At 34.5% G+C, this 27,225-nt stretch overlaps 1 protein-coding gene across 2 annotated transcripts in view; it reads right to left on the bottom strand.

Moving 5' to 3' along the window:
- The window catches only part of stg1 (stargazin-like protein), a 105,742-nt gene that overhangs the window by 59,074 nt on the left and 19,443 nt on the right, over window positions 1–27,225 (bottom strand). The window lies entirely within an intron of this gene.

Raw genomic sequence — 27,225 nt, 5'->3', positions numbered from 1 at the left:
TTTATACGTCCTGCTTCATAATTTCTACTTAGTTGAATTCACGTTTTTAATTCTTCCTCTATCGTCTCATATTGTACGAGTATGGTTTACCGAAGCGCGAACCCCTCAAGTAATATAAGAATTTCCTTATACTTTTTCGGCAACTTTATAATTATTTTACCATTCAACTGTATACCTATAGGTATAGGTACATAGGCGTTATAGAAAGTTGGGATTTGTAAGATTTTTTGGAGGTATTTAGAAACGCTTTTCTTATATAAATTTACTATCTGATTCTTCCTAATTCCTTTTTAATCTTATCTCATTCAATAATACTGTAGCGGAAAGTTACCTGAACAGAATTACTCCATTATAGAAAGGCAAAACTTTTTCAATTCGAATGTAACTTCATTAAGTTATTCAACATTTTACGTGCTTTCGCCGCCCATTGTGTCCTCTCGAGGGATTATTATTTTTTTCAATGAAATTTGTATATAGCCCGAGGAAATATTTTCATTTGATTAATATAAACGAAAAAGGCTCCAAGTGTTTTGAATACTACTGGAAATTTTATGGAAAATTTTCACTATCTGGGTTGGAAAAATTTTTGCAACGAAAGGAATTTGAATATTAATTAGGTCAAAGTCAGGTTTACGATTAAGTTGAACTTCGAAATCTTTTCATAAAACTGTGAATACCAGATAAGATGAACTCTAAGGCAGATCGAAAATAATGTTATTGGAAATGTTTTGTGTTTCAATTTAGATCTGAATCTAGTTCAGAATAAGTAGATATCCATCCAATAAATGGAACTTATGAGACCTTAAAATAATTTATAAAATTATTTCCGTTGGTAGGTGGCATAGAAATCAACTTGTTTAGACATGAGTGGAAAAAATATCGTTCTGGATTTTGACAAAAATTGGCGAGGAAGTTTATTCTCAATCGAGGACTACTCTCAGCAAAAATGTTAATCCTTTTAGTCGTACAGAGGGTTGAGGCAAAGGATTCTCAAAGTAGGACCACTTTTGAAAAAATGTGTTTTTTTGCCATTTTTGGATGTTATCAAATTTGCAAAGCTCTATTCAGTCTCCCTATTGAAATGCGATTTGAGTTTTGGAACCTCCTTGTCCACTCATTGACTTTGAAATTCAATATACCTTTCTTAGTACTCTACAACAAGGGACCTGAAGAATTTTAGATTGCAAATATTTCGACTTCGAGTTATCTTCAATTTTGAGGCACTGTTCTATCATTATCTAATATTCTATTTTTGAAAAACCAACGCTGGTTTCGTTCTCAGTAGGTTGAAATAGGTAGGTAGGTACACTGATAAATGTGATAATTCTGATAAAATTTTCAAAATTCATATATTATTCTTTAAATTTATTTCAGTAGATGTTTGAAAAAATCAGACTAAAAAAAGTAAATTTGAACAATTTTATCGAAATTACTGAATGTACAATCGAATGATTCACCAACCTTCAAGACACTTGTAGGGGACTAAAAGTGGTAGGTTACCTTCTGAATTTCGAAATCGATGAGTCAGAGATGTTCAGAAACTGAAATAAAACGTTGTTGGGGGGGGGGGGGGTCGTAATAGTTAGCAATGCCCATAAATGGCAAAATAGTACTTTTTTCAAAAATTACCCCAATTTGATGATCTCTAGCTCAGCTCCTATCAGGTTGACGGCTCAAAAAATTTTCATGTTATCTCCCACTCAAAGTGAATTTCCTCACCAATTTTCATCAAAATCCAGGAGATTTTTTTACTCCTGTAAGTACCTATATCTACCTGTTTCTCAATTGTAGTCAAATTAAATTCAAATCATGAGACATATACATATATGTACCTTTCATTAGTTTTATTTCGGATTTGCTCAAATGAAACGTTGAATTTCTTTTTCAATTTTGGGAGAATTTTTGAAATTTTGATGTCCACTTATTTTTTTGAAGAAAAATGAAAACTTTCATGAATTCGAGGAAGAAATCTCAAACTTACAGTCTACCTACCTACTCTATTCCTCATCACCCAAATGGTGTGGTGCCGGTTTTAGCTCCTTTTCTGGCTTCCAAAAAAGTTCTCTAGTGGTATTCAAGTTTCGATATAAACGCAGGTAAAAGTATATTTTTTAAAGAATTTTTTATGCAAGTGCAAGATGTATAAAAAAGCAAAAAATTATGTTTTTCACAATTTTCCCGCCAAAAGTAGTCAATTTTGATTGACATTTTTTTTTAGAAATCACGATAGGACGTTCAACTCATGTTCAAATATACCATTAAGTAACTAAAATTTGATTCAAATTCGTCAATTTTTCATTTGTTTTATGATTATTTCTATGAAATTGAATTGAACCACGCCAAATTTTGGAAACCCCTGACTTGACTTTTCTGAAACTCGTCGGGCAGAAATTAATTTTTAGATTCATATCAACACGAAGTTAGATCATGTATTGTAATCTCAGAAAAATTACCTAGTTTTAATTTTTTTAAAAATATTTTAAGTAGGTACTTGGGTGCATTTTTCCAATTGTAGGTAAAATAATCACGTTTAATGAAACTAAAAGTGAAAAGGAAAAAATTTAAGATTTCTAATTTTTCTAAAATTTCAATTTATGATGTATTTGTCAGTCCAGACATGCATTGTAACCCAGTGGCTTGTACGATTAGGTGGACAGGGGTTCTCAAGATAGTGCCTTTCAATATTCTTAGTAAAAATTTATAAAACATCGAAAAAGTTGACGAATTTGGTCCAAATTCAGCTTAATTATCGACTAAGGTGGAAAAAAATCGTGAAAAATCAGTTTTTTGCGTTTCAGAAGGTCTAGCGAGATAAAGAGAAATTAAGAAAAAAAAGTGCCCCGTCCATCACTACTCCTTTTTTGGATGAAACAATATTGAAATGTGATTTGAATCGAAAAAGTACTGTCACGAATAAAAGGATCGAGATCGATACGTCGTTCGTGATTCGACCATATTTTACTTAGCTATACGAGTATCTACTTCGAGAAAAGTAAAAAAGGATTACGATGGTTCAAGTTGGATTGATATAACGTGGGTAGTACTCGTATTTCTCGCACCTTTACCTGTAGGTTAGATTTGTATCGTGGTTTCGTAAACCTACCTATATAGAAAAAAAAAGAAAATCGCTACGAGAAAAATGTCTGTTTTGAGATTTTTAAACGTTTTGATTTGTGTAGGGTAGCTGTATAACTTTTTCCATCGCGGTTCTTGTTCGAAAAATATTCGAACGCGAAATAAATTATTTTTATGACGGGTACACTTTATATTTTATAAGATAAAGAACGCAGGAAAAAGTTGTTTTTCCAATTGGAAATATTTTTATACGGGTTGTTGATTGTAGAAATTATTTGTAAAGAAAATTCAAATTTAGAAATTACAATTTTTTCAAATTAAAAAAAAGAGGAAATTAAAATTCACCTGTAGTAGTATTTCTTTGTTAGCTATATTTTTCATTTGGCGGAGCAACGTTTTGAAGGAGGAATAAAATTCAAAGTTGAAATAAGCCACCATTAAGCATTAAGTGAGCCAAAAAGTCACTAATTTACGTTTTGGGAATTTCGATAGTATTTTTTATACTTACTTTTTTTTTTTGCATTCTAAATTACGCCCATCAAAAAACCACGAAGCGTAAGGCAGGGGTGCGGCAATAGGCGAAGAAAAATCACAAACGAACAAACTACAGATGATTTCATCTGAAAACATTTCGTTTAATTCGGTCTAAAAAAAAAACGAGGAAGATCGAGGAAAACGGAATGGAAAAAATGAAAGCACGATTGAGCACAAACGAATGGAACCGTTTAAACTTTTTAAAAAGATAATCGGTAGGTAAGACAGAAAACGTGGAAAAAATTGTACAGGTACGATCCCCAATTTTCGTGAGTTTTATAAAATGAACGGAAAAAATGCTAAAATACGTACGCCGGCTCGTGTGCTTGATCGGTTCCGTCAAGTCCTTTTTTCTCTCTACAAATTCCTTTGCCGGAACTAACGTGCACGTATTGGGAAAATAATTTTGGTGGAAATGAACATTGAACCCGAACGGTGGAATTTTTTTTAATTATATGGCTCCTGTCTTGAAATTTGAAATAGACCTTTGTTGTGTGTTTGGTTTGTCAGAAGTTCGATTGAAAGATTTTTAATATGTGTACGCAGGTCTATGGTAAAAAAAAAAAGGTTGAATTTTATATGCGACATGTTGAAAGCCTGAGCACTCCATCGAAAGGCACGAAGTACATGTTGGGTAAATGAAAACAACTGATCTTTAATTTTAATCGATAAATTCTTAGTGGTTTATCTATGAAAGGGATAATGAAGCTTAAAGTTTTCCAAGTAAGCGAGTACAGGGCCGTAGAGAGCCAATTCGGGCCCGGGGCAGATAATATAGGTAGGTACCTAATTTGAGAGAATTTAGTTATGGTTTTGAGGACAAAGAGTTATCAAAACGAGAATGAAGGTCTCTCTCTCAGAAAAAAAAACTATTATGACACCTACAATTGAACACCGCCCATTTCCCTTAAAAAGAGTCAAATTTAGATTTTGGAATGAAAAGCTTGGATACCAGCATCAAAATTAGCTTTTTTCAGTTATTTAAAATTTAAAAAAAAAAAAACAATAATTTGGTACTCAAATCAGTTTTTTTTTCTGAAGGTTTGAAATTTGTCCGCATTCGAAAACAAATTCAAAGTGTGTTCAGTGATCAACTCATCTTGAAAAGAATTTAAAAAAGAATTGACGCAGAGTCAATTCAGATTAGGCAACTGTGATTTACATTGAATTGAAAAAAAAATTCTTTGCCCAACCCAGCCTAGAGTTTTGAGTAGCAGTAGCTGAATCGCATTTTTCAAGATTTTGTAGATTTTTTTTCCGAGCTGCCTGTGTAGGTACTTTTTTTTTTGACATAGGTACTACTTACCTATTAATACATTACAGTGAACCAATCCGCTATATACATAACATGCTATATTACATCACTAGGTCATGACTCACGAGGCTTTTGACGTTCAAGTCGCCTCACCATCATCCTAGCATCTACCAGTTGTATTGCCTCTGGATTGATGTGCCTATGAAGTCGTTTCTCATGCTTTGTTGCATATTCTCTAACAACTTCATCCACCCATTTTACCTTAAGATCTTTATGTACCTAGTGCTTCATTTGTTTGAAACCATCTTGCACCCGTGATTGTTCGGAGAGTTTTGTTTTGAACAGTTTGGATGATTTTTCAATTTGATGGTTCAGCACATACCCATAACTGTATCTCATATGCCCATACTAGTTTGATTATCATTTGATAAATTAACCATTTGCTCTCTATCTTCATTTTTGAATGATGTCTAATCAACCAGTGCATTTGGCAGAGTTTCAGGTTGATTCGAGTCTTCTTCTGGTCAATATGGTGGCACCAGGTAAGACTACCCCCTTTGGGGGAAAATCTGCCCATACGCTGAAAAAGATGCCAAAACCAACTGGTTAATATTCTGAATATACGCATGAAAAAGCGCTGTTCAGAAGGCGGATTGGTGCACCAAAAAAATCTGCAAAAAAATACGCTACGTGAATATTTTGTGGCGTATTTTTCTCACATAAGGCCCAAATTACGTGGCATGTTTCTTCCCACTGGAAGAAACCAACTACAAAATACAACAGAAACCTGTTTTTTGGTGTATTCTTTTGTGTATGTATTAGCGAAATAACACGCATAAATGCAGTATCTCAGACACCCGGGTTTGATCCCTGGCAGAGCCAAAACAATTTTCATGAATATTGGACATCAGCAGAATTTATCGCATAAAAAATACATGCACTGATTAATGAGCAGAAAAGTATAGGCAGAAAGTGTTGCAATTCTTGCTGCATTTTTTTGTGGAGTAACATTGGCAGATTTTCACCCAATGGGGTTGCGTCAAGACAATAAGATGAATACCCAGATATTTAACATGGCTGGCAGCTGGAATTTCACTCTGTTTAATGTAGACTGAGTATTGAACACCACATTTTCTCATAGCAAATGTGACATAAATTTACTTTTGCTTATTTAGCTTGATTTATTGATCTGCCCATCTTGAGATTCCATCAAGCGCTTTTTATAGATTCTCTGTTGCTTGGGCTTGGGATGAATGAACTGATAAAATTGCAGTGTCATCACCTCATCAGTAAACTTTACCATTTCAGTTTCTACAGTTGTTGGTACATCAGCTGTGTAGATTAAATACAGGATTGGTCCCAGAACACTACCCTGAGGCACTCCAGCATTAATTGGATGTTGAGTAGATATGGCATCTCCATGGCATGGCACACCCTGAATGCTCTTCCTGTGATATAGGATTTCAGTACACAAACATTAGTTCCTGGTAGGATTTCTGATTCTTGTGCTACATCAAGAAATGCTGCAGAACAGTAGGTATTTCTTTTCTTCAAATGCCTTTTAAATGATGACTGCAACCCTGTGGACCTGATCTTTCATACTAATGATCTGGTATTTTGGCTAGATGTTTGAGACGTTTCAGAGGTAACTTTTCAAATAATTTTGATATTGCAGGCAATATTAAAATTGGTCTATGTGATTCCACTTTTTTTTCAGGCTTGTCTGGTTTTTTCAGCATGATGATTTTTACAATTTTGAAGCACTGTGGCATGGCACATACTCTAGCCAAAAGCATGCATTGAATATGTATGTTAGCATCACAAATACCTTTTTTTGATAACTCCCTTTAGTATTCTTGGTGAGATTTTAGCAACACCCGCAGATTTCTTTACAAATATTTTTGAAAAATTTGGGATCTCAAGAAATAGGTACCTACCTGCTGTTTTCCCTACTGTTTTCAAAACTAGACCTCGGGAGGCTATTTTTGCTGGGTGGTGTGAGGAGCTATGTTTTCCAGCATGTAATTGGTCATTTGATTTTTTTTATTCGTTATGCAATTTTCGAACTAAATAATTTGAAAAATTCAAGCCTTAAATTAAATGAACTTTTTATTTTTTGATAAGATAAGTAACTGAAATTATTTTGTAAGGAATGTAATGGGTCTTCATACTTAATAAACAAATTGCGATTGATTACTAAATGACTAGGTAAAGTGTTTTGTTTTCCATTTTTTTTTTCTAGTTGTGTGATATACTTACCTACTTTTTTTTAATTCCATAGTAAGCTTGGAACTTTTAACCATATTCTTTTAACAGCATGTAACAACTTTTTCAGGCTTTTAGCGCATTTAACTTGAAATAAATAGTGGATATCTGTACAGTATTAGGTACCTACAAGCTTACACGAATTTTTCCATCTTTACTTCAATAACACCTTACTTTAATCAATAAGAATATGTATGATTTTTGACGCAATTTCCAAAGTTCGGATGAAAATGTATGGAAATAATTATCATTCTAAAATATGTACGGTAAGTGCTCGAAATGAAGCATTATTATTTTCTTAATCACCTCACACTTACTAAGCATACAATTTATCAATGCTGCTGACTTTTCAGCCACTCACTCGAGCTCAAAACCTACGACAATAGAAATTTCTAAACAATAAACTGCAGCACTATCAATCAAACCGCGATTAAAATTAATCTCTCGACACCTCCCACACAATTCAGCATCAGCTCAAATTCATCTCACCTCGACATCGTCTCGTCTCTACCCAACAGCATAAAAATCCAGGTAGCGTCAAACCAAATTGCGGAAATTAAATTCCAGCTTATCGCGACATATTGAACGATTCAACACGTTTTTGTTGGTCTGACTGGCTGGCTTGGCTTATAACGTAGGTAGCTTGCGTGCAAATCATGCGTGAAATTTAAGCCGAAAATTCAACCTATGTGTAACGGATTATCGCGAAAATACGTGACGTTTACAAATTATATTATTCATATCGAACACGCTTAATTACGTTGTTAATGAGAGAACTGGCAACTTTATCGTGGTAAAAAAACACACCGACGACGACGACGACATCGTTCGTCTCCGCGATGTTAAATTCTTTAATAGCGACAAAAAAATTTAATAAAAAGACCTTTTTCGACTCCGACACACTCGTGCGTTTACGCTTCATTTATATTATAAGAATTTTTTTTACATTGATCATAAAAGAGAATGTATCACCGCATCGTAGCTGCTATTTTCTCGTCGTTGGCGTAAGAAAAATGAATTTTCCTTAAAAAAGGATTATGCAGACACTTTCGCTTTTCTCGTAGTACAACACGACGGAAAAGCTTTAACAAAAAGTAAAGTGTGTAACCGCGTAAATTGGCTTTTTTTCGAGTATCAATATATACAGAAGAGCCTTAGCTTCTGCCTCACCTCTCTCTCTATCCCTATATCTCGTTATGTTAGGGTGAGTATGCGAATACTTACACGTACGCCTGGCAACTTTGTTAGATGTATAGGCAAAAAAAAAGTGATTATCGTTCGGCTCCGTATAAGGATAGGTGTGAGGTACGTATTAATCGACGAATAGATTTGTTTTGAAGTATTGCCAAAGAGATGAGAGAGAAAAAAAGACGAATTACCCGATGTATACGCTATTACGTGATCGTTTTGAAAATTGTTACTGATATGTATGCTGTTATCGTACCCAATCCCAATTCAAGGTCCGGATTTAGCGCGTTAAATAAAAGCTTTATGTTTATTGTGTTTCCTGCTTTTATTTTTTATTGGCGCGAAAAAATTACACACTGCTTTACAATAGGGAAATTTTTTCCACCGCCGAACATTTTAATGATTTTTCTCCTCCCCGAGCTCGTATAACTCGTCGTCGACCTTCTGATACCATACTGATGCTAGTCGCGTGGATTACGTTTCATTATAAATATTGTTTATTTTGCTGTAAAACAAACGTTTTATACTCCCCTATAATTTAATTTCCGCGCATTAACGCGTCAACCATTGATATTATACAACATAGAAAACGTTTTTCGTTCAAACGAGTTATTTTTCAATTTCCTATTTTAAAGTATTTTTCAACGGCAAGAATATATAAACGAATGAGAATGATGAGCAGGCGGACGAGAACGTGTGTGTATGAGACAAAGATCATTTTGTTGTGTAACTTTGGAAACCTAACACACAAATTACTCATCGTACGCGTTACATACTCGTATATGCTATCGATATTTTGCTCTTCTTCGTTTTGTTGTTGTAGGATACATCTTTACAAGTAGCACCAAACACTCTCGAGAGCATAGTTTTATACGTAATGATATTCCACTCGAAGAGCTTTAAAACTTACTATATATACTCTTTTACTCGTGCATACCACATAACGCGGTTCCTGTTTAGCAAAGTTCAACTTACAAAGATATTCTTGTAATTGGAACATTCACTACATGAGGACGCTCGCTCTTAGCACACATGTGATTCGAATTGAGTACTTTTGACAGTTTCTACATTTTCGATAAGGTCTATTTTCAAAGCTTAATAAGTAGGTAGATGAGTAGGTAGTGTTGTAAATTACATTCTATGTGGGTATTAATGTTGGGCTGAAACGAAGAAAAAAGTACCGTTAATTTTGATTATTTTCACACAGAACATTCGTTACAAATTGATGCTCTGATTGAATCTTCCTTTGCGCTTCAATTTCTGCGAAAAAAATGTTGAGGTAATTTTATTTTTCAAAAATCTACTGGAAATTTCCTCCCCCCCCCAAACGCCATCTTCTTTGAACTAACTAATGCACAGATTTAGACATAAAGAAACTTGCAGTCCCAAGGCTAGGATGAGGTTTGGACAAACTCAATTGGCCTCTAGTGGAGCAAGCTCTAATAGTGTTTCAAGGATGTTCCAGTCACACTAAGAGTGTGCACTCTCTCACTAGGGATGCAAGCTTAAAACCAGAGTATTCCCAAATGAGGCAAATGTATATAAAGAAGATAATTTTGTAAATAAATACAGTTTTTATAACTACATAAATGTTTGTATGTAGGGGTTCAGCATGAATATAAGATTGTACTTGAATAAGTTAATCTACCTATCATTCTTTCCTTTACACTTTTCAAAACTTCTCTCACTATTAGTAATCTCTTTGTAAATTTCTATTTTTTCATTCTACTTGTATAATAATTTATACAGCCAAAAATCAAAAGAAGCCCAAAATATTCCTAAGCCAAAATTTCCAAGGACTTGAGGTAATCAAGAGTCGTCGTCGTCGTAGTCGCGCTCCTTTACAGGAGATAGCGTATATGTCCATCTATATTAGCCGGTATCTAGCGTATCTAATCGTTTCTTTCAGGGTCTTGCAGGGAGAGTTGGCTGGTGAGTTTGTTGTTAACAGTTCCGATCGTTTCCTCCCTCTTGTCGATCTTCCTTGGATTTTCCCCTGTACCACTAGCATGAAAATACCGTTTTCTCGTATTTTATGAGCTAAATACTTTAGCTTTCTGTTTTTGATGTCTTCAACTACGACTTTCCGCTCCTCTCCTATTCTTGCTAGTACTTCCTTGTTGGTAATGAAGTCCTTCCATGAGATCCGTAGTAGCCTTCGATAGCACCACATCTCGAAAGCGGATACTTTATTCTCGCATTCTGCACTCATGGTCCATGTTTCGCAGGAATACTTCAGAACGGTCCATACGTAGCATCGCATAATTCTCTTCCTCAGATCTATACTCATCGTTCGATTTCCCAGCACATTGGCAAGGTTGTTGAAAGTGGTCTTTGCCATTCCAATCCGTGATTTAATTTCTTTATGATCTCTACCATCATTGTTTATCAGCGCTCCGAGGTACCTGAATTGATTTACATTTTCAATTTCTTGTGATCCGATGTTGATTTTGACCTCTTTATCATCTCCTTTTGTAAATCTCATCACCTTGGTCTTGCCTGCATTTATTTTCATTCCATATTTTAATCCAGCACTGTTGATTTGGTTGATCATTTTCTGCATCTGCGCCTCTGTCTCAGCAAGGATCACTTTGTCGTCTGCATAACTTATTTCGTTTATCCTTTTGCCGTTGATCTTGAATCCCATTCGTTCGATTCGCGCTTCTCTCATTATTTCTTCTGCATACACATTGAACAACCTGGGTGAGAGGGGGCATCCTTGCTTCACACCTCTCTTTATTCCATATCCGTTCTCTGAGTACTCAGTTCCAATCTTGATGTTAGCGCTTTGCTCCCAGTACAGGTTCTTGATTATTTGCAGGTCTTTGTTATCGATATTGTATTTTTCCAGGATCTGCAACATCTTCTCATGGTTGACACGATCAAATGCTTTTTCATAATCGACGAAGCAAGCAATGATTTCCCTATTTGCATTCAGTGCTCTTTGAATGATCACTTTCAGCAGGGCAATTGCATCTCTCGTCCCTTTTCTCGCTACAAAGCCATATTGTGTTTCACTTAGATTTTCATCTATCTTCTTTTCAATTCTGGCATTTATAACTGTAAAGTATATTACAATAGATATTTTTAGTATAAGAACAATCTTTTCATGTGGGTAACTGGTGAGAAGCCAAAAGCAAGTGCACAGGCTGCCCCACAAATAACCCCATATACCTCGTGACTACTAACTAGGGGCCCTAACTTGTTAGGTTCACCCTCAGGAAAAATTTCTCTCCCTTCAAGCTTCCCCTGAGATGGGTTGGGAGCTCCCCCTGCTTAAGCTTGGGGTGAGGCATGTAATATTATCTTAGTACAGTTATAGTATTACTCTAATAACCCTAAGCTTAAGATTGTTTTCTTTTAATAATTAAGAACCCCCGGCGTCTACTGCAACCAAGGTCTAATAAAATTTATTAAAAAAAAAAAAAAAAAAAAAACTTGAAATCTCCAAAAATAAGGACGTTGTTTAAAATTTCTTTGGGAACAGTTTTAGTATCGGTATGCAAGAGAAGTGGACTTTCACTGGAGGCTCTAAACCGGCTCGAAAGTCATTTTCAGGCTTTCATTATTTTAGAAATGTATTCTTTGTAAAAATTTTAAATATCAATATGCTATTTCAGTGTGCTTTCAAATAGTCGGGGAGCCCACTCAGGGATAAATTGCACCCCCCCCCGGTCGATCCTCCGGGACAACTTTTTTCTTAAAGGGGGAGTCCTAAGGAACATTTCTAGCCCTTGTACTAAAAAAAAGTGGCCCTACTTACAAAATGGCGGCCATTTTGATTGACAGGTCAGCCGAAGTCGCAGATTTTGCGTTCCAACATAGGACTTGCACAAAATTTTTCAAACTGTACAAAGGTAGATTGAAAGATCAAGCAAAAATTCATCACTCGTCAAAATTTCAAGTGCTAAAGTGCGTTTTTCGATTTTTGGTGAATTTTTGAAAATCAAATTTAGGCCAAAAATGAGGGTAAAAAATCAAAATTTTACCAAATTGACCAAGAAATCTGAAATTTGGGATACATCTTATTTTCGACATGCCAAATCGATTGGGAACTATTTCAATCCGTTTTGAGCAGTTCTGGAGCCTCCAGCAGATTTTTGAAACTCGAAATTCCAACAAAATTTTACCAAAATGGAGTTGGAAAGCTGAAATTTATTCTGCAAACTAATTTCAATACGCTACGAAGTCAACTGCAGAGGGATTTCAAGTCGTTTTGGAGCCTCCGGCGACTTTTTAAAAATTCATGGAGCCTCCATCAGATTTTTGAAACTTAGTGGGCTCCCCGACTAAAAGTTTTTCCAAAAAATCTAAAAATTAACTTCGGCAACTCATAACAGTTCTGTGATGCGGATGCGGATCCCATGCTCTTTTATTATGCCAAGTTTTAGCACAATCGAAGTTGGAGCAGCCTTAAAGGTTTCTCTTGTCAGTCTAATTACAATTATGAATTAGGTACTAGGAAGTTATCATCATTTCTCGTTTTTCATGACACAAATAATTAAATTTTCACGATACATAAAACAAAAATGAGAAATGAAACCAACAATTCGCCTTATTAATCCGTTAAAAGTTTTCTAGAAAAAAAAACTACGACAAACTGTTTTCAAAATTCAACAAAATTGTCTACCTACCCAACTTAGCGGAACAAACGAGTTGAATTTTTTGAAAAAAATATATGTCATCTTGATCGTAAACTCGTCTCCGAAAAGTTGAAATGATTACAAAGACGAAAAAATAACAGCACCTCGTACCTATCTACAACTCGACAAAGATGTACAACAACTTTATACCAAACTGCACTCGAACGTTGAAAACTTTGCTCATTAATTGTGTAAATTAGAAGGTACGGTTGTAAAGCTCCGGCAAAGTAAAAATTTCCAGTTAAACGCGACTATTTAAAAATGATTGATAACCTTTATATAGTGGGGTGTTGGCGCTTGCTTTTCATCAAAAGGTTAAAACACATCCATCATGTTGGAATTTTAACATAGGTCAGCATTAAATTAGGTTATAGGTATTGTGGAGAGGTAAGGAGAAATAGAAAGACTCCATTCATACTGAATTTACATAGCTTTTACCATCAGGCGAATAGTACAACCTAATACATAGCCTACCTATACAATATAAAGAGAATTGATTTTCAAACGAATTACACCTCTTCGAAGTTTCCATTAAATCGAAAAGTATAGAAGAGAAAAATGATTGGCGGATTTATGAAAATAATGAAGAAAGTAAAACGAGAAGAAGGTTTTTTTTTTTGTAATGTCAAAGAATCATAAGGTTTACATCAAACTTCGCCTTGTCTGTAAGTATGAGAACTGGCAGTTTTTTTCAAAGTTTATTGATGAAAATGTTTCATTTTATATGCAAAAAAAAAAAAAAGGCAAATAGGTAATGCGAGAGAACAAAATAAACATAAGAAATAGTTTCGACGTCGTTATTAAAGAGCGCGGTAATTCGATGGCGAATTCGACTCGCTATAATAATTCAACAAGTAGGCATTTTTCAATGACTTTACTCGTTATATTTGGCGTACACGAGCGACGTAAATTTACCTCACATTATAACGTAGGTACAGCTGCGCTACATGCTCGCCTTATTCACCGAGACCGCGAGCGGTTTAATGGGAATGTACTTTAAATGATGTATAGTCGCGAGTACCGAGTAAGGCATACCGCTAAATCTATCTCTCGTATATACCTTTAGATCACGTTTAAAAAATTAATGAATGAAAAAGCCCATGACCATCTTGGCCGAAATTGAACATCAATATATCATTTTTTTAATCGCAATCCATCATCATTTTTTCATCGGCAATGGTCTTATACGCGTACAGTAGTCGTGCACCCCAAACGGAAAAACCACTTGAAGTTATCATCTCTCAACCCCAACACCAGAAGCACCATCTGACTGTGTATAGTCTGTACAACAAATAACTTTCCTTTTCGTTGCGAAGAAAAACGTGCCATATTTCATAAACCGAGTCGAAACGCAAACTCTTATAAAAATTTATAGATTACAAACCGAGCTATTAAGGAGCTCGATGTACACGTATATCTCTTTGCCACAAATAATCAACTCGATCATTTTTAATAATAAATTTTTTTCAATCGTTTTTTCTTCGAAGGTCGTCAATTTTGGGTATTTAGGTCAACGCGACGCGACGCGATATGTTTTGAAATAAAATCTTATATGTATAAGTAGGTATGGTGTGTGCTTAACTGCTTATGATATTACCTATACATAGGTACAGAAGTTCCTATTATTATTTTATATGCGTTTGTGTTGAACGTGTTGTCTAATCGAGTACCTGAATTTATCATCTTTGCTGGAATCAATCAATCTCATTCAAGTGTTACCTTTATTTTGCCTTTTATTGATTCTGTTTCATTTTCAGCCAATTTTTCACGTTGAAAAATGACGACGTGTCGGAAAGTCTCGCATTTTCTTTTCATTATCGCGAGATGAATGCGAGATGTACTCGAGTACTCGACGCGAGATGCCCGATTGTATAATTATTCCCAAATGAGAGAATCATGAAGACTCATTTAGAATTCCGAAGTGAAGCATTCGCGAATTTTTTTATGGTGAGTGGAGCTAGAAAAGCGACGGTAAGAATTTTAATTGATTTTGATGTTTTCTTGGCACAAATCGATTAAAAAGGTCGCGAAGATGATAAATCCGAGTTAGGTGTTGAATTTTTTCACTCGATTTACAGCGTGTTTTTTTTTTCGAGAACTGGAGAAACTGAAAATCCGCTGTAGGCTCCAGAATGGTTCAAAACCGTCACCAATCGATTCGAGATGTCAAGAATAATACATAAACAAAATTTCAGCTGTCTTGGTTAATTTGCTGGAATTCTGATTTTTTGATGATTTTGACCCAAATTTGAATTTTTCAAAATCCGCCAAAAATCGAAAAATGAATTCCAGCATCTGAAATTGTGACTATGGTGGTATATTTCAGGCTGCTTTTTCGATTGTCCTTTGTCCAATTCGAATTTTTTAGTCCGATTGGGGTACTTCTTTTGTCACGTCGGAAGCATGATTTACTGGAGTTCATTTTTTATTTTTTGAAAATTGATGAACTCTGGCAAAAAATAAGTAGATGGGTCAAATGACCTTGACAAAACGTAGAGAATTTTCAAATTTTTAGATCGACATTCACTCTTCCCTCGGACAAGAGCTAATACCTACACTTGATTTTTTTTTAATTTCAAAAATGTTTACATTTTTCTTCTGCATTCAAAATGGTTTCGTGTCTTTAGAATTTACATATTGCCAATCAAGTTTAAGCACTCAGAAAAGCTCAAAGTTCATTTTTGTCATCAGAATTGAACGACTAATTTACATTTCTACGTGACTTTGGATATCAAGTGAGCCAAAAAAATTAACATGAAAAATTTTCAAATCTTTAAATCTTTGAGCTCTCATTGAAGGAGGAGGAGGGGAAGTTGAACATTGATCTAAACATTTGTCATTTTTCCTCTATTTCTTTTTAATGTCATTTGGCATAATTTCTTGCAGAACTCAACCATCCTCCCCCTACAAAATAAAAACACTGGAAGAGTTTGTTTTCGATTTGAAGGATTGAGGCAATTTTTGGAAAGAGCATGGTCTGAAACTAAATTTTCAGCTATCTAAATTAATTTTTTGTTTTTTTGAGGAATTTTTGAAAATTTAAAGAACGTGATTTCTCGAAACCTGTTTATGTGTTTTCATTTTTTAAAATGCTTGTCCTCTATAAATGATGAAAATTATTTCTGAAGCTAATATCGACTCTTTAAAACCAGATTTCAATATTTCCGGTCATTCTGGAGCCTCCTTCTTGATTATTGATTTTTCCAGAATTTTTCCAGAAGATAAAGAAATGAATTTTGGTAACTAAAAATCATGTCTTCGCTTACATACGTATTTTGCGGACTTCTTTGACGAATTTATTCACAATTGGCTTATCTTCAGGAGGACAATCTGACAGTGTTATTTATGACTAGACTACAGCTGGGATTTTTATGCAGAAAAATATGATGAAAATATGCAATATTTTTTATGCAATTTTTTCACCCAAAATATAGGTATGCAAAAAATATGCAAAAATTTCAATTTTGAGTAACGTATTCTTGAAAAGGATTTTTCAAGCTTGAAAAGCTTAAAAACTCTCAATTCAAAACAAAATGAACCCAGTGATCAAAAAAATACATTTTTCTTTTTAAAAAATAGACAAAACAAGTCATTTATAAAATTCATAAATTATTTCGAAAAAAATTTTCTTGATGAAATTTTAGCAGTGTTGCGTTTTTTTGAGCAAAAAAAGTCTTAGAAACCTCAATGTTTGTAAAATTTCTATTGATATGCAGAAAATACCAGTGAATGCTCAAATATTCAAAAATATGCAATTTGGTTTGAAATATGCAAATAGAAAATGATATTGGGTTCATTAGTCAGGAAATTTCATGATTCGTGGAGATCTTATCAAATATGCACTTTTTCTAGTCCATAGAAAGATCTGCAAAGCTTAAAAATCCCACCTCTATTTATGACCAGCATATTTAGAAGTCGAAAAATTTGAAAAATCAAGAATTATTATTGATCAAAGAACACGTCTTGGAAGTGTCCATTTGGAAATCGCCTCAAATTGTGAATAAACTAACTTGTTAAAAAGGTGAAGAATATAGGCCAGAATCATCAAGATTTTTAGCTGCCCAAGTTAGTTTCTGTAGGATTCAAAATTTCTGAAAAAAATCAAAAATGTCATCAAAGAGTTCAGAATGACCAAAAAATGGTGGAATCCGGATCTGAGCGAGGGGGAGGAGATAACTGTGTCAATTTGGTAAAGATTCGGGGTATTTTTTCTGGTAAAAAAGACCAGGTGGGAGGAAAAAATGTTCAAAAATCCATTCAGGTTTTCAGTCTATCTATAGTTGACTCTGGTTCGAATTCCCCTCACCTAAAAAACCACAGTTGATTCGAAGATGAATGAATGGGGGTTGTAGAGAATAAGGGGTGGGTTCAATCGCTTTGATCAGATTTACTTACATGGCCATTTCGATTGGATCCACCTACCTTACTTCTATGAATAATTATTTTCCCATTTTTTCACGTTATTAAAATTTTCTTCCAGTAAGTTACATGAAATAGGTACCTAGGTAAGTAACTTTTGATGACGATAGGCAAAAATATCGAAATCCTTTACTAGAAACGAAAACACTAGTGCAAAGTTTTCTGGACTAACATAATTACATTACGTTCAAATTGGCTTATTGACCTAAATTATAAGTTCAACTTTAACGTCTGCGTTTTATGCTTACAAACGAACAACTAAATAAATAATTTATGTATTATGAAAATAGTTATGAACCGAAACCGAGTCAATTAATTTTAATAGGCTTATGAAACTTGCAATATAAGAGCATTTTCGCGCTACAATTTATATATTTTCTAAAACTCTTCCTCCGCCCCCGATCTTCTCTCCTTTACTGCTCTATCTTCACGAGGCTTTCACAAGTATACGTAGACACGTAAATTTGGTTAAATACAAAAGTGAAATTATCATTATAAAATATTCACCATAAAATATACCTACCTACGTTTCTGCCTTGTGAAAAGAGCGTGGAGGAAACAAAAAAAAAAAAAAGCTCTAGCATGGTGAAATCGATTCTCATACTCGTATATGGGTACCTACAGTTTAAAAAAAACTACCAAGCTGTAAAAAGATTAAATCCCTTTTATGACTGGACGCTTCCGAGATCCACACAACAGTACAGCAGCAAAAAATCTAAACACAGTTTTGTTCTCATGGAACAGCTGTCAATTTTTTGTTAGGTATTCGGTCATTTGAAAATTCAAAAATGCCAGATTTAGAGCCCAAAATACGTATACCAGGTATACGAATGTGGTATTGCGTTAAAATGGAATTACCGCGTCCGTCTGATGAAAAAAAAGAGAAAATAAACAAACAAAACGTCCTCGAGGCTTTACTTACCTCTACCAACTCGTACAATACTGAAATCGAGCCAATTTTCCAGTAAGTACTTTTCCAGCATAATGTAGTTATCGATTCCATCTCTGGATAAGCTTTTCGACGCAATTGCAAATCCATTTTTACGTGCAATCTAATTACTGAAGAATGAGGGAAAAAAACTCGAAGAAAATTCCATTTGTTAATTAAATAAGGCGAGAGAAAAAAAAAACGTATTTTTTTCTTGTTAAATAAAAATTATAAAATAACGAACTGTCGAGACTTGGAAATCATTTCAAATATTCGTTTTATCGTAAAGGTGGAAAAAAGAAGGCGGATCGTGGTATAATTTTATAAAGAAGATAGTACCTATTTTGAAAAAAAAAAGAAAGAAAAATGTGTTGGCGATTTACAACTTTGTGGGTTTCACTTGTCGATGGCATTGTATTCGTAAATCGCTGATAGGCATAGTGCCAATACAGCTCTATTAATCATCTTATAATTTTTCCGCTGTTCCAAAATCCATGCTCGATATCAGCACCATTTAAACTTTTCACATTCTCGTATAACATATTTTTTATTTCAATATCTTTCCTATATGTTGGTAGTTTTTTTTTTTCAGCTGCAAGATACGATAAAGTGGCAAAGAGAGGAAAAAAATCGCAGAGAGTAAATATTGTTAGTGTTACGTTAGCATAGGAGAGGTTGTAATGTTGTATACACATCGAGTAAATCACCAAAGTTGTAGTTTTATAAACTTTGCAAATACATTCTTGGGAATATTCTTCAAAGTGTAATAAAAGCGCGTTGAATACGTAAACGACGAGAACGGACTATGATGGTTTATTATTTTAAATGCGCCAAGACGAAATTCTGCACCCCTTGTAAACTTGTCGTTTGGTTAAAAAGTGTTTTTTATTCGTGCTTTAATGGTACCAATCAAGTTTAATGGTGCTGTGCTATCAGGGAATAATTAAAATGTTTCCAAACTTGATAGAATATACTCGGTGCTTAGCGTTTTGTCGCCACAGGGCCTTTGTACTTGGAATATTTTGCTGGTAATTTCACTATGGTTCGAGAGAGAGAGAGATATATATTTTCGTTACAATCCTGTTTCGTATACTTATTGCTTATAAAGAGGTTCTTCTTGCTGTATGTCTAGAAAATTGACAAACCTATTTATGAATGGATGAAAGGAAGGGGTGTTTTACTTGCAAATACATATAGTCAAATGGCAAATGCGAATGAAATATTTCTGTTTCCTTTTTTAAAAGAAGATCCATCGTGTAAATTAAATGAGAAAATTAGATCGTAATAGGGTTCTTTTCCTTCGTCTTTTGAAGAGTGCCCTTGGTCGTGTCTGCTCTAAAGCGTCTTGTCTTCGATTTGCACCCCAAATTGCAAAAGTAGAGAATTAATTACCTATACCAAATTTCACCGGCCCGATTTTGAATCAAATTTTTGAATATTTTAAAGGAAAATGTATGTACTTGAAGATTGATCTGTAGTTATTGTTATATCAGATAATTTTCTGATGATCCGGAATGATAGGTAGCATAGTTTGATTTCTGATGTGCACTTAAATAATTTTGAGCACCATGTGATTTTTAGGCGATTTTTAGATGATCGTAGGACCTTGTCTATTCTTATTCGTATCCTCAAATTATTTTGAATGGATTTTCAGATGGTATTCGCTTTGATTTTTGAATATTGAGACAAATTTTCTGGGAGCATTTAAGAATCGGATTTTACAATACTTGATCTGACTTCTGAGAACTTGAAAAAAAAATTCATTCAATTCCCAATGTTATACTCGACTTTTGAACTGGTAGGTTAGTGACCGCAAAAACCTGATAGATGGGTCAGTGACCTTAAGAGGCCAAACATGCGGATAGATAATCTTGGGATAAGGCATTGTAGACAGGTAGGCCAGTGACCTTGAAGGTCCAGGCATATGTGTCAATGACCTCAAGAGGCCAGACAAGTCAATAGGTACCTAGCTGAAAACTTGGTCTGGATAATTAGACCAGATCATACCAGACCCGATGTCAAATTTTTATAAAAAAAATTTTAAAAGCTTGTCTTAAGGACTCACTTAAAGGAAATTTCCAAACATTTTCGTGAAGTATCAACTTTTATCATTTCTTATTTTTGAGCAAAATGAACTGACAGAAATGATTTCTTCGATTCAACCCTCACACATCATTCATCAACAACAACTAGTTTTGGGCCATTCTAATGGAGGCTCCAGCAATTTTTTTATTTTGTCCAGAAATTTAAAATCACTCTGGAAGGGTCAAGTTAAGGGCAAGATCAGATGAGAGTTTAGCTTTGTGATGCGGCTTGATTTTGATGTACGCTGTCACACATACTACAACCGTGATGTCATAGTGGGGCTTACATCCTTCCTTATTACCATCTTTATTATCTGGACAGTGTCTGGTGCTGCTGCAGTTATACTACTGGCTGTTTGGACCACACATTGATAGGTGTTCACATCCACTAGTGTTGCTTTTACTTGTGGGACACTTGTATCCTTGTGCTAAATTAGCGGCTGATCTGCAACAGGGGCCTACAGAGTGCTGGAACTCACTGTCCATCTATTCCATCTCTTTTTTGACAACTTGTTGATTTACTTATTAATGTAGAGCAAACTAGGACAAATACAAGAGTGCCTTGCCTAACCCAGCCTGTGAATCTACCTTGTGCTATAATTATACTGTTGTACTAGGTATACATATTACTATTTTACGTTGTATATTTACCATGTCTGAAACTAATGGGTACATGTCAAAGTGTTTCAGATACTCTTTTTTAGGTAATATTGTGCAATGCTGTCTTTTGTAGCAGTACCAACAAACTTTCCCCTTCTGCCTGGAGGCAAGACACCGCTGGTTGGTAGCCACCGAGTGGGGCCCCTGCTCCTGACCATCTCTGCAGGGAACCTGATCAGGATTCATGCAGGCTCCTTTCTGTCCTAGTTTAAGATTGTATGTTTTTATATTTATTTAAAAAAGAAAAAAAACAATAATGAATGTGGAAATGTATTAATAGCTGTCAGGGATGTGTGAAGTGGAACTTGTAGTGATGGTGTGAATGGCTTTTTTCAGAGAGGCGTGTGTGGTGGTGGGGAGTGTAAAGTTTTGTGAGGGATCTTAGTAGGTACCTATCTTATGTTCACCAGGGCCACTTGTTTGGAGCTTGCTTCAACTACACCCCTTCCACAAAAAAAGGGTCAAAAATAAATTTTGGCACCTGTAACTTTGGTCAGTGTTTAATTTGTACCTGCTTGTCTGTCTTACGTGATTACTGCAAAATTCTAGGAGTGTCAGATCAAAAGTAAATTTTTGACTATTTCTAATTTTTTTTAAATTTTCAATTAAAAGTTTGTCAAACCCCCCAAAAAAGAACTTAAGCACATAATTTCTGGTTACGGAGTTTTAAAACTTTCTCTTCCGAAATAAGTATCTATGTCTCATTTAAAAGTTGTACTTTTCAACAGATTTAAACACAAAATTTCATAGTCTTGATCACCAAAAATATTTGTGAGAATTTATAATCCCAATTTTGAATTTTTGGAATTCTTGATCTCAGCCAGAAGAATTATTTTGATTTCAAATCAGCATTTTTCATTTTTTGAGTTTTCTTTTTTTCATCCCGCATTCGACAAATACTTTTTCTATTTCTGAATTTTTGTATGTATTTGGAAAATATCTCTTCCCACTTTTCAAAATGTCAAATGGTAGAAAAATTAACTTTCTAAAAAAAAGTAATGGTAGACATTTTTGAATATATATTTCAGAAAGCTTAAGATACGGAATTACGGATGCTTTGATAGTTTTGACCTTATTTGATGCAAAACTGTAGGTCTCGGAAAACATGAGCAGGTACCTACATATATAAAGTATTCCCTAACATTTCATCACTAATAATCACTTTATTTCTCAAGTTACAAATACCTATACCATGAAGTTCTTTTATAGTAAAAAAAATGCTCGTATCTAATCCATTAAAACCATAAAATATTCTTTCAAAAATTTTTCGCGAAAATCAAAAGCATAACTCGACCCGCCCAAGTTTACCTATCTACTCTTACGATGAATTCTAAAATTATTAAAAACATCTCAAAAATGCCAAAACTAATTAAAACGCAAATTCGCTGAAAACGAATCCGTCCTGTTGCTAAAAATCAAACAATTTAATAAGAGTTTTATTCCCAAGAATTCAAATAGGTAGGTAGGTAGGACTATAGGCCTATTGTTTACCGTATAAAATTTCATATTCGAAACAAAATTAATTAAAGAAAAACTCGTTCGCGATTTCTTCAACCATTAGCAACGATCAAAAGAGAGAGGAAAGTTTTCGAAAAAATATAAGAATAAATAAATAAAAAAAGCCCAACTCCCTCAGAGTTCATTACCCTTAAAAGAAATTTGTAACTAAAAGGTATCATTTTATGTTAAACGTGGAATGAAATATGGAATCATAAAAATTACGTATAGGCCCCTTGTGGGGTAAATTGTTGAAATACTTTTTCTTGTGAAATGAAAAAATTCCTCGCAGTAAGTTGGAATTTAAAACAGTGTACGCGACTTTCGCATATGCTAATTCGACGAAAACGAAAAAGCTAAGAAGATGACACGTCGTAAAACCGGTTAGAAACTTGCAAAATATCTACCAAAGGGTAGGTAGGTATTTGAGTAGGTAATACAACTTATGCTGAGGTGATGAGGTGTACACGAGAAAACGTTTGAGAAAAATTATTTTTCGCTTCGTTCACCGCGTGTATTGCGAGTTGATAGAAGTTTAGCACTTTGACGTTTTACTTGTTGCTCTGCAAGTTTCAAATTACCAAACACTATTTAAACTTAGACTATCTGCAATAATATTAAAGATGAGCAACGCGTTGTCATAATTTTACCAAAACACGAAACGCGAGTATGTGTACAATTGTACGAAGTACATTGCGTACTATACATATATCTGTAGATGGAAAACTTTTTCTACATCTCTGATGCGATATGAACGTGGAAAAAAATATATAATAATAAAAGTATACGAACCGCGTATAGAGCGGCGCAAATCTCAGCGTAGAAGTAATTTAAGGATCGAATTTTTCTCCCGACTGTAAGTTTTTCAAACGTGTCCATCACGGTTGTCATTTCAAACAAAGAGTTGCAAGTTTTTAGCAAATAGTCGTACTTTCATGATATATTTTCATTTTTTTCCTCGTACGAGTTTACAAAATGAAACAGTGATTACCAAAATTAGGCACACCACAATGGAGCAGATTTTATATTGGATTAAATTTGAAGGAATTATTCATAAGTTGATACTTATTTATTTGGTTCACTTTGCTCAAAAAATTCTGTTTTCTCCTTTAAAACATGTTTTTAAATTTTTTTTTAAATTTCCAAAAATTCAAAAATGAACGCCTGGGTTTTGGTACTGGTTCCTTGTTCCTTTGTTTTGATCATAAAAGGTTCCTGGTTCTGGCTCAAGTTCTATACGACTCTGTTTCAGACACTCAATCTGAAAAGGGGTTCAAAATGGGTAATCAAAACCTACATATTTCATTAAAGACAGTAGGTAGCTCACCGGGGGATTTCAGAGGCTTTCAGTGACTTATTCGAAAGACCCGAACAAAACACATCGACCAACTTGTAGTTTCCTGGTTAAATTAGCATTTTTAAAAAAATGCTACTTTACGTACAAAATGATGTATTGAAAGTTAACATCGCTTTGTACCACCGAAGGAAGTCTCTCAGCTAATTTATGAACTCTTCTACGCGGATAACTTCATAGAAAATCGATTTATTCGCATATAATTTATCAACAAAACGTGGTCGGTAAACTTTTTACGCGGTGGTGGCGACGGTGGTTTTCACTCGAGCCTACGAAATGAAATACCAACGCACCTGTTCTATACGTAAGTATTCCATTTCCAGAGAAAACACAAAGCAGAAGCGAGCAGAGGGAAAAAAGCTCGCGATGTGAACTTTTTAAAGATGCATAAATTAAGTCAGAATTACGACGTCGAGCGTCAAGTTGAGTTTGCCAACAATACAATATAAAGTTGAACAGTTGGGAAAGGCTGTGGAAGCTCCAAGTCATCGATAAACCAATGATTAATGTTTACAACTTAGTCTTGTTTACCAATTTAAAACTGTATTTCGACACAAACCGTATAAGAGGATTTCGATTAATGGTCATACAAAGAAACAAAAACCAATAAAATACCTACACAGTGTAGACTTGATCCAATCACGTTGCATTATCCTTTTGTACGATAATTTATTTACATTCGCGTGCGGTTTCATCAACTAACTGCAAAACATTAAAAGGGTTCGGTACAGAGGCAGATTTTTTTTTGTTTATTTAACTTATCTCGCGTTTGAAAGAGCCATGCTGTAGTGTGCACGATATTGAAATTGGATTTTTATCCACTAAAAGTGGATTTTTTGTACATTCGATCTATACGTTTATATAATTGTACTAATCAAAGATAAACCAAATTTACGAAACGATTGCCTATACCTATCGTTAAAATGTCAACGGGTTTTTCATCATCTTGTTCACTATTTACTTCGGTACTTATTTGTAGATATTGTAGTTTTCAACACGAATCGATATGTCAAATCGAACAACGTTTTTCTGCTTGTAATGAGCATCGCTTAAGGGAATAACTATGCTGTTACCAAACGAGAGAGTGAAAGAAAAAGCGTCGAATTTACCGATTGCTCGCAAAGTAAAAAAAAAAAAACTACGAGGTATTTGTATAGTAAACATTTTCCCATCGTTATCTTCGCTAATCTACCATTTCATTAATGGATATTTTTATGGTTTACAATGTTTTTTTCTCCCTCTATTTCTATCGCTAAATTTTAATCCGACTTTAATACAAGTCGTAAAGAAATGTATTCTATAAGAGATAGATAGGCAAGGTACCTATTCGGATTTGCTACGTTGTAGATATTTGTTTTCAGTAATGGGAAATTAGTTCTCGATAGCAATTCGTCCTTTCGATTAGAAAATTTGAATTGAAATAATTTCAGAGGCATTTTTTACAGGTCTTTGAAGATATCTATCCATCAATATCGCATCAACGTTGGCGAGTTAATGAAAGAGGCACAGCTGAGTTTTATTTTTATTTTTTATGAAAATCGATTAAAAATTTTAATAAAGTCGTTTTCTTATTAGAATTTTCATTTTTTTCAACTGGAAGGAACTCTTCTCTTTCAGAAAATGCTGACTATTACGTAGGTACTTATGTACCTATACTTCATCGAGAGAGTACATACAATAGATATGTACGTAGGTACACTAGGGTGGATCGCGAACAAAAAAAGTTGACAGATCTGACCAAATTCAGCAGAGACCTTGATTTTGAGTTAAATTTTTTTTAGCTCCGGTGGTGACTGTAAGCAATGGAACCTCATAATAAGAGGCATTCTCGAAAAATTTTATTGTTTTCGCTCCTGTCGGTCACTACTCAACCTGTTCAGTTCTGGGAAAAATTGCAGAGTTCCAAATGAAAGTGTTTGAGATTCTGCGTCTATTTCTGCTGCTGCCGTCAAAATCTAAAACCTTTTTTTAGGGTTCCAACGGCAATTGAATTTTGAAAACTAAAAACCCTATCTTGTGCCTCATGCCCCTGCAATCTGATCGATATGTAACTTCATCTTAACATGATATAACTTTGGTTGCACGCTTACTCACTTGAAGGAACCGAGCAATGCAGCATTCCCCCAAAATGACTATTTTACCAACAAAAAAAAATTTGCTCAAAATTCAAAAATGTAAATCTTCTGTCTATAATCAACATTACAACCTTTCTTGACTTCTTGAGACTGAGAAAATGTTCTATGTAGTTCTTGCTTTTTCCAACAATTCTGCAGAAGTGCGGATTGCGAGAAAGAAAAAAGGTTGGAGGATTTTTGCCAAACTCAGTGGAGACTTTTATTTTGAATTCAAAGCATGTTCAAAGTCACTCAGAATTTTTTTTAGCTCCAGAGGTTCTCTTTGAGAGGAAACATGGATATGCAACAGGGATGAGGCCCAAACGATTTTTTTTCGGGTTCCGGGGCTTGGGCTTTAAATCAAAAATTTATTAGGCTTGGCCTTGGATTGGGGCCCAGGAAACGTTGGGCTTGGGTTTCAGGGCTCAATGTCCAGGGCTTGAATGAAGTGTTCAGGGCTTTCCGGGGCTTTTTGGGGCTTGAAATTGCAAGTTTAATGAAGAATAAAGTATCTTATTTGATTTTCTGTTGGAAAAAAAAAAACATTTCAAGGGCGGATTCCGATTGCTTTTTTTTCAAAATTATTTGAATGGAACTGTTGTTTTTTTTCGATCAGAATTAAATAAATTTTTTTGGAATTTTTAATTATTGTCCAAATTTTTCATATTTTCAAGTATCATTTTTCAAAGAACAATGAACTACCTGCAGAATATAAGTACTCTACCAAAAACCCCTTGAAATATTAAACTTTTTGCTGAAGTTCTGAATTTTTTTTTGAAAATCATCTTTTTTGACTACTAAATTGAGATGCACTGAACGGTAATTAGTAATTACAATAGAAATCTACAAAATTCACACAAGCCCCGAAAAGCCCTGATCACAGTTTGGGTTTCAGGGCTCACGTTCTGGGCTTGGGAATGTAAATAATGTACCAAAAACCCCTTGAAAGTTGAAATATTGAACTTTTTGCTTAAGTTGTAAATTTTGTTTTTGCAAATCATCTTTCTTGACTTTTGAGATGCACAGAACGATAATATTACAATAGAAATTTTCAAAATTTACAAGCCCTGAAAAGCACCGAAATGCCCTGATCACAGTTTGAGTTTCGGGGGCTCACGTTCTGGGCTTGGTTTTCAGAGGAAAAGGTTTCGGGCTTTGGCCCAGGGTTTTGTAGGTTACAGTTTTTTTAAGGTATTGGGGCTTGGACAT

Source organism: Planococcus citri, chromosome 2, assembly GCF_950023065.1.
Source record: "Planococcus citri chromosome 2, ihPlaCitr1.1, whole genome shotgun sequence".
Classification (NCBI taxonomy): domain Eukaryota; kingdom Metazoa; phylum Arthropoda; class Insecta; order Hemiptera; family Pseudococcidae; genus Planococcus; species Planococcus citri.
The sequence above is the reverse complement of the archived record's forward strand: the minus strand, read 5'-3'. Positions and strand labels throughout refer to the sequence as shown.